The 18,150-nt window shown below is 46.0% G+C and overlaps 8 non-coding genes across 8 annotated transcripts; all 8 read left to right on the forward strand.

Annotated features, from left to right (window-relative positions):
- The first annotated feature begins 1,553 nt into the window (after positions 1–1,553).
- Positions 1,554–1,744, forward strand: LOC130317291 (U2 spliceosomal RNA). Its single transcript, XR_008864440.1, has one exon. It is a non-coding gene; the product is annotated as a U2 spliceosomal RNA (small nuclear RNA).
- A 2,094-nt stretch (positions 1,745–3,838) lies between these two features.
- LOC130317283 (U2 spliceosomal RNA) lies at positions 3,839–4,029 on the forward strand. Its single transcript, XR_008864437.1, has one exon. It is a non-coding gene; the product is annotated as a U2 spliceosomal RNA (small nuclear RNA).
- A 2,079-nt stretch (positions 4,030–6,108) lies between these two features.
- On the forward strand, positions 6,109–6,299 carry LOC130317292 (U2 spliceosomal RNA). The gene has a single exon (XR_008864441.1). It is a non-coding gene; the product is annotated as a U2 spliceosomal RNA (small nuclear RNA).
- Positions 6,300–8,383: 2,084 nt separating this feature from the next.
- On the forward strand, positions 8,384–8,574 carry LOC130317293 (U2 spliceosomal RNA). The gene has a single exon (XR_008864442.1). It is a non-coding gene; the product is annotated as a U2 spliceosomal RNA (small nuclear RNA).
- Positions 8,575–10,665: 2,091 nt separating this feature from the next.
- LOC130317270 (U2 spliceosomal RNA) lies at positions 10,666–10,856 on the forward strand. Its single transcript, XR_008864425.1, has one exon. It is a non-coding gene; the product is annotated as a U2 spliceosomal RNA (small nuclear RNA).
- Positions 10,857–12,946: 2,090 nt separating this feature from the next.
- Positions 12,947–13,137, forward strand: LOC130317271 (U2 spliceosomal RNA). The gene has a single exon (XR_008864426.1). It is a non-coding gene; the product is annotated as a U2 spliceosomal RNA (small nuclear RNA).
- A 2,081-nt stretch (positions 13,138–15,218) lies between these two features.
- Positions 15,219–15,409, forward strand: LOC130317272 (U2 spliceosomal RNA). Its single transcript, XR_008864427.1, has one exon. It is a non-coding gene; the product is annotated as a U2 spliceosomal RNA (small nuclear RNA).
- Positions 15,410–17,502: 2,093 nt separating this feature from the next.
- Positions 17,503–17,693, forward strand: LOC130317269 (U2 spliceosomal RNA). Its single transcript, XR_008864424.1, has one exon. It is a non-coding gene; the product is annotated as a U2 spliceosomal RNA (small nuclear RNA).
- The last annotated feature ends 457 nt before the right edge of the window (positions 17,694–18,150 follow it).

Genomic DNA, 18,150 nt, shown 5'->3' on the forward strand with positions numbered 1-18,150 from the left:
GTGGTATTGCAAAGGCAAAGACAAATGCTTCCAGCCATCCATTGCACTAATGGATTGGTCATCAGCTGGCTGTCTATGTCCCGCATCAATATAGACCAAAGTACAGAGGGTTAGGCTATGCTATTGTGCACCTACCTGATGCATCAGAAGGTGCGAGGCCCTTGCTAAATTCTGTGCACAGACTTTGAGATCTATACTTTAGACTGTATCTAAACCTGCTCCAACATGGACTGACATTCTGGCCTACTTTCAGCCGATGCGACTTGTCTGTCGCTGAACAGTCGCTTTTTATGTATTCAGCACCTATGTATAATGTTGTAAAAATGCTCTAGAAGCTAAAGTCGCAGAAATGTCACACATATTTGGCCTGCAACTTTCTGTGCGACAAATTCAGACAGGAAAAATCAGTATAAATCCTTAGAAAATTATCCCCCAGTGTCTCCATCTGCTGGCGGTATTGAATAAGCATTGCTGCACTGATGGGGTATGCATTAGACGAAAAAAAAGAAGAAAAAGAAGAATAATACGCCCAGAAAAGAGGCGAAAAGGAGAAAAACGTAAAAAAACGTGAAAAAAAAGTAAGAGGAAGAGAAGGGAAAAAAAGGTGGAAATGGGTTTAAAAGTGATTTCGGCGGAGAAATATATATATATATATATATATATATATATATATATATATACGCGCACACACACACATATATATAAACGTATTCTCCGTTGAGATATTGCAGCCGCTGCTGTGTCCAGGCCCAGGAGCCTTAGCACTGTGCTGTGATGTCACTCAATACCACTGACATCACTAGGTGTAAACAACATCTCTCCTTTGCTGTGTATGTGACTATGGAGCTGTTTGGTGATGTCGTCTATTATGGCCTTCATAGAAGCAACAGGAGATTGTTGCATCCATCTAGAACCCTCAGAACTACAGTGCTATGATGTCACTCACTTCCACAGGCCTTGCAGAGTGTAAACAACAACAACCCAGCTTTGTTGTGTATGTAACCATAGGGATTTGTGATGTCACCTAGAACCTTCACAGCAGCGACAGCTTTATGAGGAGCATCAGCACTGCTCTGCCTGAGCAGAACCATCACCGCCATAGGTTGTCAAATAACCCGGATTTAACCCACACAGGTAAGTCCAATGGGGTGCAGGCATGTCCTCTATGCTTACAGCTTCCCGTGGGTGTTGGTTTGATACCGTTTGGGGACAGCCAAGGAGGCATCTGCAGGCAACAAAGGTAGGTGTGTGCTTGTGTGTGTGTTTCCTATGCAGATCCTAAGCCCAGTGTCACATGCAAGTAGGAGGAGTAAGAAGGGTTCCTGGCAAATCCGGGTTATGGATTGCATTTAAAAAGGCCCCGTGGGAGTGCAATGGGCCCCTGTCTTGCTGCTTAGCAATAATGGTATGGGTTTAGGTTCTGCTGTGTGTACTGGTGGTTGACTGCCCCCCAGCCCAGAGTGTGCATGGAAAATTGTCTGGCAGCCTCCCTGACAGCAAGCAGTGATAGTGCCCATGAAGGGGACCTTGTTGGGCCCGCCCCTTTCACGGTTATCGCTTCTCGGCCTTTTGGCTAAGATCAAGTGTAGTATCTGTTCTTATCAGTTTAATATCTGATACGTCCCCTATCTGGGGACCATATATTAAATGGATTTTTGAGAACGGGGGCCGATTTCGAAGCTTGCTTCCGTCGCCCTATGCATTGACCCGATATGGCAGTATCTTCGGGTACAGTGCACCACCCCCTTACAGGGTTAAAAAGAAAGATTCCTACTTTCATTGCTACCTGCTTGCTGGCTAGCCAGCTAGCCAGCCCTGTGGGCCTTGCTGCTGCAGCCAAAAAACAAAAGGTGGTGCTGCTGCTGCTGCTGCTGCTTCTGCTGCTTCTGCTTGTGTCTGGCCGCTGTTGGAGCGTCCAGGCACAGGACTTCTGCTGCTGCTGACTAAATGGCCTCCTTAATTGGATCATTTGAGTAGCCAGCACACCTGTGCAGGTAGGGCATGACATGATAGGCAGCTGCCTTGATAGCGGGTGGGTGCTGAATGTTCCTAATTGACAAAATAAGATTAATGCTTATGAAGAAATATAAAATCTCATCCCTTCCCCAATATCGCGCCACACCCCTACCCCTTAATTCCCTGGTTGAACTTGATGGACATATGTCTTTTTTTGACCGTACTAACTATGTAACTATGTAACATAACATGGGGGGGGGGGGGGGGGTCTCCTGGCTGTTCACACAGGTGTGTCATTGCTGTACATTGACCATGCATTGCTTCTGTGGTATTGCAAAGGCAAAGACAAATGCTTCCAGCCATCCATTGCACTAATGGATTGGTCATCAGCTGGCTGTCTATGTCCCGCATCAATATAGACCAAAGTACAGAGGGTTAGGCTATGCTATTGTGCACCTACCTGATGCATCAGAAGGTGCGAGGCCCTTGCTAAATTCTGTGCACAGACTTTGAGATCTATACTTTAGACTGTATCTAAACCTGCTCCAACATGGACTGACATTCTGGCCTACTTTCAGCCGATGCGACTTGTCTGTCGCTGAACAGTCGCTTTTTATGTATTCAGCACCTATGTATAATGTTGTAAAAATGCTCTAGAAGCTAAAGTCGCAGAAATGTCACACATATTTGGCCTGCAACTTTCTGTGCGACAAATTCAGACAGGAAAAATCAGTATAAATCCTTAGAAAATTATCCCCCAGTGTCTCCATCTGCTGGCGGTATTGAATAAGCATTGCTGCACTGATGGGGTATGCATTAGACGAAAAAAAAGAAGAAAAAGAAGAATAATACGCCCAGAAAAGAGGCGAAAAGGAGAAAAACGTAAAAAAACGTGAAAAAAAAGTAAGAGGAAGAGAAGGGAAAAAAAGGTGGAAATGGGTTTAAAAGTGATTTCGGCGGAGAAATATATATATATATATATATATATATATATATATATATATATATACGCGCACACACACACATATATATAAACGTATTCTCCGTTGAGATATTGCAGCCGCTGCTGTGTCCAGGCCCAGGAGCCTTAGCACTGTGCTGTGATGTCACTCAATACCACTGACATCACTAGGTGTAAACAACATCTCTCCTTTGCTGTGTATGTGACTATGGAGCTGTTTGGTGATGTCGTCTATTATGGCCTTCATAGAAGCAACAGGAGATTGTTGCATCCATCTAGAACCCTCAGAACTACAGTGCTATGATGTCACTCACTTCCACAGGCCTTGCAGAGTGTAAACAACAACAACCCAGCTTTGTTGTGTATGTAACCATAGGGATTTGTGATGTCACCTAGAACCTTCACAGCAGCGACAGCTTTATGAGGAGCATCAGCACTGCTCTGCCTGAGCAGAACCATCACCGCCATAGGTTGTCAAATAACCCGGATTTAACCCACACAGGTAAGTCCAATGGGGTGCAGGCATGTCCTCTATGCTTACAGCTTCCCGTGGGTGTTGGTTTGATACCGTTTGGGGACAGCCAAGGAGGCATCTGCAGGCAACAAAGGTAGGTGTGTGCTTGTGTGTGTGTTTCCTATGCAGATCCTAAGCCCAGTGTCACATGCAAGTAGGAGGAGTAAGAAGGGTTCCTGGCAAATCCGGGTTATGGATTGCATTTAAAAAGGCCCCGTGGGAGTGCAATGGGCCCCTGTCTTGCTGCTTAGCAATAATGGTATGGGTTTAGGTTCTGCTGTGTGTACTGGTGGTTGACTGCCCCCCAGCCCAGAGTGTGCATGGAAAATTGTCTGGCAGCCTCCCTGACAGCAAGCAGTGATAGTGCCCATGAAGGGGACCTTGTTGGGCCCGCCCCTTTCACGGTTATCGCTTCTCGGCCTTTTGGCTAAGATCAAGTGTAGTATCTGTTCTTATCAGTTTCATATCTGATACGTCCCCTATCTGGGGACCATATATTAAATGGATTTTTGAGAACGGGGGCCGATTTCGAAGCTTGCTTCCGTCGCCCTATGCATTGACCCGATATGGCAGTATCTTCGGGTACAGTGCACCACCCCCTTACAGGGTTTAAAAGAAAGATTCCTACTTTCATTGCTACCTGCTTGCTGGCTAGCCAGCTAGCCAGCCCTGTGGGCCTTGCTGCTGCAGCCAAAAAACAAAAGGTGGTGCTGCTGCTGCTGCTGCTGCTTCTGCTGCTTCTGCTTGTGTCTGGCCGCTGTTGGAGCGTCCAGGCACAGGACTTCTGCTGCTGCTGACTAAATGGCCTCCTTAATTGGATCATTTGAGTAGCCAGCACACCTGTGCAGGTAGGGCATGACATGATAGGCAGCTGCCTTGATAGCGGGTGGGTGCTGAATGTTCCTAATTGACAAAATAAGATTAATGCTTATGAAGAAATATAAAATCTCATCCCTTCCCCAATATCGCGCCACACCCCTACCCCTTAATTCCCTGGTTGAACTTGATGGACATATGTCTTTTTTCGACCGTACTAACTATGTAACTATGTAACATAACATGGGGGGGGTCTCCTGGCTGTTCACACAGGTGTGTCATTGCTGTACATTGACCATGCATTGCTTCTGTGGTATTGCAAAGGCAAAGACAAATGCTTCCAGCCATCCATTGCACTAATGGATTGGTCATCAGCTGGCTGTCTATGTCCCGCATCAATATAGACCAAAGTACAGAGGGTTAGGCTATGCTATTGTGCACCTACCTGATGCATCAGAAGGTGCGAGGCCCTTGCTAAATTCTGTGCACAGACTTTGAGATCTATACTTTAGACTGTATCTAAACCTGCTCCAACATGGACTGACATTCTGGCCTACTTTCAGCCGATGCGACTTGTCTGTCGCTGAACAGTCGCTTTTTATGTATTCAGCACCTATGTATAATGTTGTAAAAATGCTCTAGAAGCTAAAGTCGCAGAAATGTCACACATATTTGGCCTGCAACTTTCTGTGCGACAAATTCAGACAGGAAAAATCAGTATAAATCCTTAGAAAATTATCCCCCAGTGTCTCCATCTGCTGGCGGTATTGAATAAGCATTGCTGCACTGATGGGGTATGCATTAGACGAAAAAAAAGAAGAAAAAGAAGAATAATACGCCCAGAAAAGAGGCGAAAAGGAGAAAAACGTAAAAAAACGTGAAAAAAAAGTAAGAGGAAGAGAAGGGAAAAAAAGGTGGAAATGGGTTTAAAAGTGATTTCGGCGGAGAAATATATATATATATATATATATATATATATATATATATACGCGCACACACACACATATATATAAACGTATTCTCCGTTGAGATATTGCAGCCGCTGCTGTGTCCAGGCCCAGGAGCCTTAGCACTGTGCTGTGATGTCACTCAATACCACTGACATCACTAGGTGTAAACAACATCTCTCCTTTGCTGTGTATGTGACTATGGAGCTGTTTGGTGATGTCGTCTATTATGGCCTTCATAGAAGCAACAGGAGATTGTTGCATCCATCTAGAACCCTCAGAACTACAGTGCTATGATGTCACTCACTTCCACAGGCCTTGCAGAGTGTAAACAACAACAACCCAGCTTTGTTGTGTATGTAACCATAGGGATTTGTGATGTCACCTAGAACCTTCACAGCAGCGACAGCTTTATGAGGAGCATCAGCACTGCTCTGCCTGAGCAGAACCATCACCGCCATAGGTTGTCAAATAACCCGGATTTAACCCACACAGGTAAGTCCAATGGGGTGCAGGCATGTCCTCTATGCTTACAGCTTCCCGTGGGTGTTGGTTTGATACCGTTTGGGGACAGCCAAGGAGGCATCTGCAGGCAACAAAGGTAGGTGTGTGCTTGTGTGTGTGTTTCCTATGCAGATCCTAAGCCCAGTGTCACATGCAAGTAGGAGGAGTAAGAAGGGTTCCTGGCAAATCCGGGTTATGGATTGCATTTAAAAAGGCCCCGTGGGAGTGCAATGGGCCCCTGTCTTGCTGCTTAGCAATAATGGTATGGGTTTAGGTTCTGCTGTGTGTACTGGTGGTTGACTGCCCCCCAGCCCAGAGTGTGCATGGAAAATTGTCTGGCAGCCTCCCTGACAGCAAGCAGTGATAGTGCCCATGAAGGGGACCTTGTTGGGCCCGCCCCTTTCACGGTTATCGCTTCTCGGCCTTTTGGCTAAGATCAAGTGTAGTATCTGTTCTTATCAGTTTAATATCTGATACGTCCCCTATCTGGGGACCATATATTAAATGGATTTTTGAGAACGGGGGCCGATTTCGAAGCTTGCTTCCGTCGCCCTATGCATTGACCCGATATGGCAGTATCTTCGGGTACAGTGCACCACCCCCTTACAGGGTTAAAAAGAAAGATTCCTACTTTCATTGCTACCTGCTTGCTGGCTAGCCAGCTAGCCAGCCCTGTGGGCCTTGCTGCTGCAGCCAAAAAACAAAAGGTGGTGCTGCTGCTGCTGCTTCTGCTGCTTCTGCTTGTGTCTGGCCGCTGTTGGAGCGTCCAGGCACAGGACTTCTGCTGCTGCTGACTAAATGGCCTCCTTAATTGGATCATTTGAGTAGCCAGCACACCTGTGCAGGTAGGGCATGACATGATAGGCAGCTGCCTTGATAGCGGGTGGGTGCTGAATGTTCCTAATTGACAAAATAAGATTAATGCTTATGAAGAAATATAAAATCTCATCCCTTCCCCAATATCGCGCCACACCCCTACCCCTTAATTCCCTGGTTGAACTTGATGGACATATGTCTTTTTTCGACCGTACTAACTATGTAACTATGTAACATAACATGGGGGGGGGGGGGGGGTCTCCTGGCTGTTCACACAGGTGTGTCATTGCTGTACATTGACCATGCATTGCTTCTGTGGTATTGCAAAGGCAAAGACAAATGCTTCCAGCCATCCATTGCACTAATGGATTGGTCATCAGCTGGCTGTCTATGTCCCGCATCAATATAGACCAAAGTACAGAGGGTTAGGCTATGCTATTGTGCACCTACCTGATGCATCAGAAGGTGCGAGGCCCTTGCTAAATTCTGTGCACAGACTTTGAGATCTATACTTTAGACTGTATCTAAACCTGCTCCAACATGGACTGACATTCTGGCCTACTTTCAGCCGATGCGACTTGTCTGTCGCTGAACAGTCGCTTTTTATGTATTCAGCACCTATGTATAATGTTGTAAAAATGCTCTAGAAGCTAAAGTCGCAGAAATGTCACACATATTTGGCCTGCAACTTTCTGTGCGACAAATTCAGACAGGAAAAATCAGTATAAATCCTTAGAAAATTATCCCCCAGTGTCTCCATCTGCTGGCGGTATTGAATAAGCATTGCTGCACTGATGGGGTATGCATTAGACGAAAAAAAAGAAGAAAAAGAAGAATAATACGCCCAGAAAAGAGGCGAAAAGGAGAAAAACGTAAAAAAACGTGAAAAAAAAGTAAGAGGAAGAGAAGGGAAAAAAAGGTGGAAATGGGTTTAAAAGTGATTTCGGCGGAGAATATATATATATATATATATATATATATATATATATATATATACACGCGCACACACACATATATATAAACGTATTCTCCGTTGAGATATTGCAGCCGCTGCTGTGTCCAGGCCCAGGAGCCTTAGCACTGTGCTGTGATGTCACTCAATACCACTGACATCACTAGGTGTAAACAACATCTCTCCTTTGCTGTGTATGTGACTATGGAGCTGTTTGGTGATGTCGTCTATTATGGCCTTCATAGAAGCAACAGGAGATTGTTGCATCCATCTAGAACCCTCAGAACTACAGTGCTATGATGTCACTCACTTCCACAGGCCTTGCAGAGTGTAAACAACAACAACCCAGCTTTGTTGTGTATGTAACCATAGGGATTTGTGATGTCACCTAGAACCTTCACAGCAGCGACAGCTTTATGAGGAGCATCAGCACTGCTCTGCCTGAGCAGAACCATCACCGCCATAGGTTGTCAAATAACCCGGATTTAACCCACACAGGTAAGTCCAATGGGGTGCAGGCATGTCCTCTATGCTTACAGCTTCCCGTGGGTGTTGGTTTGATACCGTTTGGGGACAGCCAAGGAGGCATCTGCAGGCAACAAAGGTAGGTGTGTGCTTGTGTGTGTGTTTCCTATGCAGATCCTAAGCCCAGTGTCACATGCAAGTAGGAGGAGTAAGAAGGGTTCCTGGCAAATCCGGGTTATGGATTGCATTTAAAAAGGCCCCGTGGGAGTGCAATGGGCCCCTGTCTTGCTGCTTAGCAATAATGGTATGGGTTTAGGTTCTGCTGTGTGTACTGGTGGTTGACTGCCCCCCAGCCCAGAGTGTGCATGGAAAATTGTCTGGCAGCCTCCCTGACAGCAAGCAGTGATAGTGCCCATGAAGGGGACCTTGTTGGGCCCGCCCCTTTCACGGTTATCGCTTCTCGGCCTTTTGGCTAAGATCAAGTGTAGTATCTGTTCTTATCAGTTTAATATCTGATACGTCCCCTATCTGGGGACCATATATTAAATGGATTTTTGAGAACGGGGGCCGATTTCGAAGCTTGCTTCCGTCGCCCTATGCATTGACCCGATATGGCAGTATCTTCGGGTACAGTGCACCACCCCCTTACAGGGTTAAAAAGAAAGATTCCTACTTTCATTGCTACCTGCTTGCTGGCTAGCCAGCTAGCCAGCCCTGTGGGCCTTGCTGCTGCAGCCAAAAAACAAAAGGTGGTGCTGCTGCTGCTGCTTCTGCTGCTTCTGCTTGTGTCTGGCCGCTGTTGGAGCGTCCAGGCACAGGACTTCTGCTGCTGCTGACTAAATGGCCTCCTTAATTGGATCATTTGAGTAGCCAGCACACCTGTGCAGGTAGGGCATGACATATTAGGCAGCTGCCTTGATAGCGGGTGGGTGCTGAATGTTCCTAATTGACAAAATAAGATTAATGCTTATGAAGAAATATAAAATCTCATCCCTTCCCCAATATCGCGCCACACCCCTACCCCTTAATTCCCTGGTTGAACTTGATGGACATATGTCTTTTTTCGACCGTACTAACTATGTAACTATGTAACATAACATGGGGGGGGGGGGGGGGTCTCCTGGCTGTTCACACAGGTGTGTCATTGCTGTACATTGACCATGCATTGCTTCTGTGGTATTGCAAAGGCAAAGACAAATGCTTCCAGCCATCCATTGCACTAATGGATTGGTCATCAGCTGGCTGTCTATGTCCCGCATCAATATAGACCAAAGTACAGAGGGTTAGGCTATGCTATTGTGCACCTACCTGATGCATCAGAAGGTGCGAGGCCCTTGCTAAATTCTGTGCACAGACTTTGAGATCTATACTTTAGACTGTATCTAAACCTGCTCCAACATGGACTGACATTCTGGCCTACTTTCAGCCGATGCGACTTGTCTGTCGCTGAACAGTCGCTTTTTATGTATTCAGCACCTATGTATAATGTTGTAAAAATGCTCTAGAAGCTAAAGTCGCAGAAATGTCACACATATTTGGCCTGCAACTTTCTGTGCGACAAATTCAGACAGGAAAAATCAGTATAAATCCTTAGAAAATTATCCCCCAGTGTCTCCATCTGCTGGCGGTATTGAATAAGCATTGCTGCACTGATGGGGTATGCATTAGACGAAAAAAAAGAAGAAAAAGAAGAATAATACGCCCAGAAAAGAGGCGAAAAGGAGAAAAACGTAAAAAAACGTGAAAAAAAAGTAAGAGGAAGAGAAGGGAAAAAAAGGTGGAAATGGGTTTAAAAGTGATTTCGGCGGAGAAATATATATATATATATATATATATATATATATATATATATATATATATACTCGCACACACACACATATATATAAACGTATTCTCCGTTGAGATATTGCAGCCGCTGCTGTGTCCAGGCCCAGGAGCCTTAGCACTGTGCTGTGATGTCACTCAATACCACTGACATCACTAGGTGTAAACAACATCTCTCCTTTGCTGTGTATGTGACTATGGAGCTGTTTGGTGATGTCGTCTATTATGGCCTTCATAGAAGCAACAGGAGATTGTTGCATCCATCTAGAACCCTCAGAACTACAGTGCTATGATGTCACTCACTTCCACAGGCCTTGCAGAGTGTAAACAACAACAACCCAGCTTTGTTGTGTATGTAACCATAGGGATTTGTGATGTCACCTAGAACCTTCACAGCAGCGACAGCTTTATGAGGAGCATCAGCACTGCTCTGCCTGAGCAGAACCATCACCGCCATAGGTTGTCAAATAACCCGGATTTAACCCACACAGGTAAGTCCAATGGGGTGCAGGCATGTCCTCTATGCTTACAGCTTCCCGTGGGTGTTGGTTTGATACCGTTTGGGGACAGCCAAGGAGGCATCTGCAGGCAACAAAGGTAGGTGTGTGCTTGTGTGTGTGTTTCCTATGCAGATCCTAAGCCCAGTGTCACATGCAAGTAGGAGGAGTAAGAAGGGTTCCTGGCAAATCCGGGTTATGGATTGCATTTAAAAAGGCCCCGTGGGAGTGCAATGGGCCCCTGTCTTGCTGCTTAGCAATAATGGTATGGGTTTAGGTTCTGCTGTGTGTACTGGTGGTTGACTGCCCCCCAGCCCAGAGTGTGCATGGAAAATTGTCTGGCAGCCTCCCTGACAGCAAGCAGTGATAGTGCCCATGAAGGGGACCTTGTTGGGCCCGCCCCTTTCACGGTTATCGCTTCTCGGCCTTTTGGCTAAGATCAAGTGTAGTATCTGTTCTTATCAGTTTAATATCTGATACGTCCCCTATCTGGGGACCATATATTAAATGGATTTTTGAGAACGGGGGCCGATTTCGAAGCTTGCTTCCGTCGCCCTATGCATTGACCCGATATGGCAGTATCTTCGGGTACAGTGCACCACCCCCTTACAGGGTTAAAAAGAAAGATTCCTACTTTCATTGCTACCTGCTTGCTGGCTAGCCAGCTAGCCAGCCCTGTGGGCCTTGCTGCTGCAGCCAAAAAACAAAAGGTGGTGCTGCTGCTGCTGCTTCTGCTGCTTCTGCTTGTGTCTGGCCGCTGTTGGAGCGTCCAGGCACAGGACTTCTGCTGCTGCTGACTAAATGGCCTCCTTAATTGGATCATTTGAGTAGCCAGCACACCTGTGCAGGTAGGGCATGACATGATAGGCAGCTGCCTTGATAGCGGGTGGGTGCTGAATGTTCCTAATTGACAAAATAAGATTAATGCTTATGAAGAAATATAAAATCTCATCCCTTCCCCAATATCGCGCCACACCCCTACCCCTTAATTCCCTGGTTGAACTTGATGGACATATGTCTTTTTTCGACCGTACTAACTATGTAACTATGTAACATAACATGGGGGGGGGGGGGGGGGTCTCCTGGCTGTTCACACAGGTGTGTCATTGCTGTACATTGACCATGCATTGCTTCTGTGGTATTGCAAAGGCAAAGACAAATGCTTCCAGCCATCCATTGCACTAATGGATTGGTCATCAGCTGGCTGTCTATGTCCCGCATCAATATAGACCAAAGTACAGAGGGTTAGGCTATGCTATTGTGCACCTACCTGATGCATCAGAAGGTGCGAGGCCCTTGCTAAATTCTGTGCACAGACTTTGAGATCTATACTTTAGACTGTATCTAAACCTGCTCCAACATGGACTGACATTCTGGCCTACTTTCAGCCGATGCGACTTGTCTGTCGCTGAACAGTCGCTTTTTATGTATTCAGCACCTATGTATAATGTTGTAAAAATGCTCTAGAAGCTAAAGTCGCAGAAATGTCACACATATTTGGCCTGCAACTTTCTGTGCGACAAATTCAGACAGGAAAAATCAGTATAAATCCTTAGAAAATTATCCCCCAGTGTCTCCATCTGCTGGCGGTATTGAATAAGCATTGCTGCACTGATGGGGTATGCATTAGACGAAAAAAAAGAAGAAAAAGAAGAATAATACGCCCAGAAAAGAGGCGAAAAGGAGAAAAACGTAAAAAAAACGTGAAAAAAAAGTAAGAGGAAGAGAAGGGAAAAAAAGGTGGAAATGGGTTTAAAAGTGATTTCGGCGGAGAATATATATATATATATATATATATATATATATATATATATATATATACGCGCACACACACACATATATATAAACGTATTCTCCGTTGAGATATTGCAGCCGCTGCTGTGTCCAGGCCCAGGAGCCTTAGCACTGTGCTGTGATGTCACTCAATACCACTGACATCACTAGGTGTAAACAACATCTCTCCTTTGCTGTGTATGTGACTATGGAGCTGTTTGGTGATGTCGTCTATTATGGCCTTCATAGAAGCAACAGGAGATTGTTGCATCCATCTAGAACCCTCAGAACTACAGTGCTATGATGTCACTCACTTCCACAGGCCTTGCAGAGTGTAAACAACAACAACCCAGCTTTGTTGTGTATGTAACCATAGGGATTTGTGATGTCACCTAGAACCTTCACAGCAGCGACAGCTTTATGAGGAGCATCAGCACTGCTCTGCCTGAGCAGAACCATCACCGCCATAGGTTGTCAAATAACCCGGATTTAACCCACACAGGTAAGTCCAATGGGGTGCAGGCATGTCCTCTATGCTTACAGCTTCCCGTGGGTGTTGGTTTGATACCGTTTGGGGACAGCCAAGGAGGCATCTGCAGGCAACAAAGGTAGGTGTGTGCTTGTGTGTGTGTTTCCTATGCAGATCCTAAGCCCAGTGTCACATGCAAGTAGGAGGAGTAAGAAGGGTTCCTGGCAAATCCGGGTTATGGATTGCATTTAAAAAGGCCCCGTGGGAGTGCAATGGGCCCCTGTCTTGCTGCTTAGCAATAATGGTATGGGTTTAGGTTCTGCTGTGTGTACTGGTGGTTGACTGCCCCCCAGCCCAGAGTGTGCATGGAAAATTGTCTGGCAGCCTCCCTGACAGCAAGCAGTGATAGTGCCCATGAAGGGGACCTTGTTGGGCCCGCCCCTTTCACGGTTATCGCTTCTCGGCCTTTTGGCTAAGATCAAGTGTAGTATCTGTTCTTATCAGTTTAATATCTGATACGTCCCCTATCTGGGGACCATATATTAAATGGATTTTTGAGAACGGGGGCCGATTTCGAAGCTTGCTTCCGTCGCCCTATGCATTGACCCGATATGGCAGTATCTTCGGGTACAGTGCACCACCCCCTTACAGGGTTAAAAAGAAAGATTCCTACTTTCATTGCTACCTGCTTGCTGGCTAGCCAGCTAGCCAGCCCTGTGGGCCTTGCTGCTGCTGCAGCCAAAAAACAAAAGGTGGTGCTGCTGCTGCTTCTGCTGCTTCTGCTTGTGTCTGGCCCCTGTTGGAGCGTCCAGGCACAGGACTTCTGCTGCTGCTGACTAAATGGCCTCCTTAATTGGATCATTTGAGTAGCCAGCACACCTGTGCAGGTAGGGCATGACATGATAGGCAGCTGCCTTGATAGCGGGTGGGTGCTGAATGTTCCTAATTGACAAAATAAGATTAATGCTTATGAAGAAATATAAAATCTCATCCCTTCCCCAATATCGCGCCACACCCCTACCCCTTAATTCCCTGGTTGAACTTGATGGACATATGTCTTTTTTCGACCGTACTAACTATGTAACTATGTAACATAACATGGGGGGGGGGGGTCTCCTGGCTGTTCACACAGGTGTGTCATTGCTGTACATTGACCATGCATTGCTTCTGTGGTATTGCAAAGGCAAAGACAAATGCTTCCAGCCATCCATTGCACTAATGGATTGGTCATCAGCTGGCTGTCTATGTCCCGCATCAATATAGACCAAAGTACAGAGGGTTAGGCTATGCTATTGTGCACCTACCTGATGCATCAGAAGGTGCGAGGCCCTTGCTAAATTCTGTGCACAGACTTTGAGATCTATGCTTTAGACTGTATCTAAACCTGCTCCAACATGGACTGACATTCTGGCCTACTTTCAGCCGATGCGACTTGTCTGTCGCTGAACAGTCGCGCTTTTTATGTATTCAGCACCTATGTATAATGTTGTAAAAATGCTCTAGAAGCTAAAGTCGCAGAAATGTCACACATATTTGGCCTGCAACTTTCTGTGCGACAAATTCAGACAGGAAAAATCAGTATAAATCCTTAGAAAATTATCCCCCAGTGTCTCCATCTGCTGGCGGTATTGAATAAGCATTGCTGCACTGATGGGGTATGCATTAGACGAAAAAAAAGAAGAAAAAGAAGAATAATACGCCCAGAAAAGAGGCGAAAAGGAGAAAAACGTAAAAAAACGTGAAAAAAAAGTAAGAGGAAGAGAAGGGAAAAAAAGGTGGAAATGGGTTTAAAAGTGATTTCGGCGGAGAAATATATATATATATATATATATATATATATATATATATATATGCGCACACACACACATAGATATAAACGTATTCTCCGTTGAGATATTGCAGCCGCTGCTGTGTCCAGGCCCAGGAGCCTTAGCACTGTGCTGTGATGTCACTCAATACCACTGACATCACTAGGTGTAAACAACATCTCTCCTTTGCTGTGTATGTGACTATGGAGCTGTTTGGTGATGTCGTCTATTACGGCCTTCATAGAAGCAACAGGAGATTGTTGCATCCATCTTGAACCCTCAGAACTACAGTGCTATGATGTCACTCACTTCCACAGGCCTTGCAGAGTGTAAACAACAACAACCCAGCTTTGTTGTGTATGTAACCATAGGGATTTGTGATGTCACCTAGAACCTTCACAGCAGCGACAGCTTTATGAGGAGCATCAGCACTGCTCTGCCTGAGCAGAACCATCACCGCCATAGGTTGTCAAATAACCCGGATTTAACCCACACAGGTAAGTCCAATGGGGTGCAGGCATGTCCTCTATGCTTACAGCTTCCCGTGGGTGTTGGTTTGATACCGTTTGGGGACAGCCAAGGAGGCATCTGCAGGCAACAAAGGTAGGTGTGTGCTTGTGTGTGTGTTTCCTATGCAGATCCTAAGCCCAGTGTCACATGCAAGTAGGAGGAGTAAGAAGGGTTCCTGGCAAATCCGGGTTATGGATTGCATTTAAAAAGGCCCCGTGGGAGTGCAATGGGCCCCTGTCTTGCTGCTTAGCAATAATGGTATGGGTTTAGGTTCTGCTGTGTGTACTGGTGGTTGACTGCCCCCCAGCCCAGAGTGTGCATGGAAAATTGTCTGGCAGCCTCCCTGACAGCAAGCAGTGATAGTGCCCATGAAGGGGACCTTGTTGGGCCCGCCCCTTTCACGGTTATCGCTTCTCGGCCTTTTGGCTAAGATCAAGTGTAGTATCTGTTCTTATCAGTTTAATATCTGATACGTCCCCTATCTGGGGACCATATATTAAATGGATTTTTGAGAACGGGGGCCGATTTCGAAGCTTGCTTCCGTCGCCCTATGCATTGACCCGATATGGCAGTATCTTCGGGTACAGTGCACCACCCCCTTACAGGGTTAAAAAGAAAGATTCCTACTTTCATTGCTACCTGCTTGCTGGCTAGCCAGCTAGCCAGCCCTGTGGGCCTTGCTGCTGCTGCAGCCAAAAAACAAAAGGTGGTGCTGCTGCTGCTTCTGCTGCTTCTGCTTCTGCTTGTGTCTGGCCCCTGTTGGAGCGTCCAGGCACAGGACTTCTGCTGCTGCTGACTAAATGGCCTCCTTAATTGGATCATTTGAGTAGCCAGCACACCTGTGCAGGTAGGGCATGACATGATAGGCAGCTGCCTTGATAGCGGGTGGGTGCTGAATGTTCCTAATTGACAAAATAAGATTAATGCTTATGAAGAAATATAAAATCTCATCCCTTCCCCAATATCGCGCCACACCCCTACCCCTTAATTCCCTGGTTGAACTTGATGGACATATGTCTTTTTTCGACCGTACTAACTATGTAACTATGTAACATAACATGGGGGGGGGGGGTCTCCTGGCTGTTCACACAGGTGTGTCATTGCTGTACATTGACCATGCATTGCTTCTGTGGTATTGCAAAGGCAAAGACAAATGCTTCCAGCCATCCATTGCACTAATGGATTGGTCATCAGCTGGCTGTCTATGTCCCGCATCAATATAGACCAAAGTACAGAGGGTTAGGCTATGCTATTGTGCACCTACCTGATGCATCAGAAGGTGCGAGGCCCTTGCTAAATTCTGTGCACAGACTTTGAGATCTATGTTTTAGACTGTATCTAAACCTGCTCCAACATGGACTGACATTCTGGCCTACTTTCAGCCGATGCGACTTGTCTGTCGCTGAACAGTCGCTTTTTATGTATTCAGCACCTATGTATAATGTTGTAAAAATGCTCTAGAAGCTAAAGTCGCAGAAATGTCACACATATTTGGCCTGCAACTTTCTGTGCGACAAATTCAGACAGGAAAAATCAGTATAAATCCTTAGAAAATTATCCCCCAGTGTCTCCATCTGCTGGCGGTATTGAATAAGCATTGCTGCACTGATGGGGTATGCATTAGACGAAAAAAAAGAAGAAAAAGAAGAATAATACGCCCAGAAAAGAGGCGAAAAGGAGAAAAACGTAAAAAAACGTGAAAAAAAAGTAAGAGGAAGAGAAGGGAAAAAAAGGTGGAAATGGGTTTAAAAGTGATTTCGGCGGAGAAATATATATATATATATATATATATATATATATATATATATATATATATATGCGCACACACACACATAGATATAAACGTATTCTCCGTTGAGATATTGCAGCCGCTGCTGTGTCCAGGCCCAGGAGCCTTAGCACTGTGCTGTGATGTCACTCAATACCACTGACATCACTAGGTGTAAACAACATCTCTCCTTTGCTCTGTATGTGACTATGGAGCTGTTTGGTGATGTCGTCTATTACGGCCTTCATAGAAGCAACAGGAGATTGTTGCATCCATCTTGAACCCTCAGAACTACAGTGCTATGATGTCACTCACTTCCACAGGCCTTGCAGAGTGTAAACAACAACAACCCAGCTTTGTTGTGTATGTAACCATAGGGATTTGTGATGTCACCTAGAACCTTCACAGCAGCGACAGCTTTATGAGGAGCATCAGCACTGCTCTGCCTGAGCAGAACCATCACCGCCATAGGTTGTCAAATAACCCGGATTTAACCCACACAGGTAAGTCCAATGGGGTGCAGGCATGTCCTCTATGCTTACAGCTTCCCGTGGGTGTTGGTTTGATACCGTTTGGGGACAGCCAAGGAGGCATCTGCAGGCAACAAAGGTAGGTGTGTGCTTGTGTGTGTGTTTCCTATGCAGATCCTAAGCCCAGTGTCACATGCAAGTAGGAGGAGTAAGAAGGGTTCCTGGCAAATCCGGGTTATGGATTGCATTTAAAAAGGCCCCGTGGGAGTGCAATGGGCCCCTGTCTTGCTGCTTAGCAATAATGGTATGGGTTTAGGTTCTGCTGTGTGTACTGGTGATTGACTGCCCCCCAGCCCAGAGTGTGCATGGAAAATTGTCTGGCAGCCTCCCTGACAGCAAGCAGTGATAGTGCCCATGAAGGGGACCTTGTTGGGCCCGCCCCTTTCACGGTTATCGCTTCTCGGCCTTTTGGCTAAGATCAAGTGTAGTATCTGTTCTTATCAGTTTAATATCTGATACGTCCCCTATCTGGGGACCATATATTAAATGGATTTTTGAGAATGGGGGCCGATTTCGAAGCTTGCTTCCGTCGCCCTATGCATTGACCCGATATGGCAGTATCTTCGGGTACAGTGCACCACCCCCTTACAGGGTTAAAAAGAAAGATTCCTACTTTCATTGCTACCTGCTTGCTGGCTAGCCAGCTAGCCAGCCCTGTGGGCCTTGCTGCTGCTGCAGCCAAAAAACAAAAGGTGGTGCTGCTGCTGCTTCTGCTGCTTCTGCTTCTGCTTGTGTCTGGCCCCTGTTGGAGCGTCCAGGCACAGGACTTCTGCTGCTGCTGACTAAATGGCCTCCTTAATTGGATCATTTGAGTAGCCAGCACACCTGTGCAGGTAGGGCATGACATGATAGGCAGCTGCCTTGATAGCGGGTGGGTGCTGAATGTTCCTAATTGACAAAATAAGATTAATGCTTATGAAGAAATATAAAATCTCATCCCTTCCCCAATATCGCGCCACACCCCTACCCCTTAATTCCCTGGTTGAACTTGATGGACATATGTCTTTTTTCGACCGTACTAACTATGTAACTATGTAACA

Source organism: Hyla sarda, unplaced genomic scaffold (assembly GCF_029499605.1).
Source record: "Hyla sarda isolate aHylSar1 unplaced genomic scaffold, aHylSar1.hap1 scaffold_1984, whole genome shotgun sequence".
Lineage (NCBI taxonomy): Eukaryota > Metazoa > Chordata > Amphibia > Anura > Hylidae > Hyla > Hyla sarda.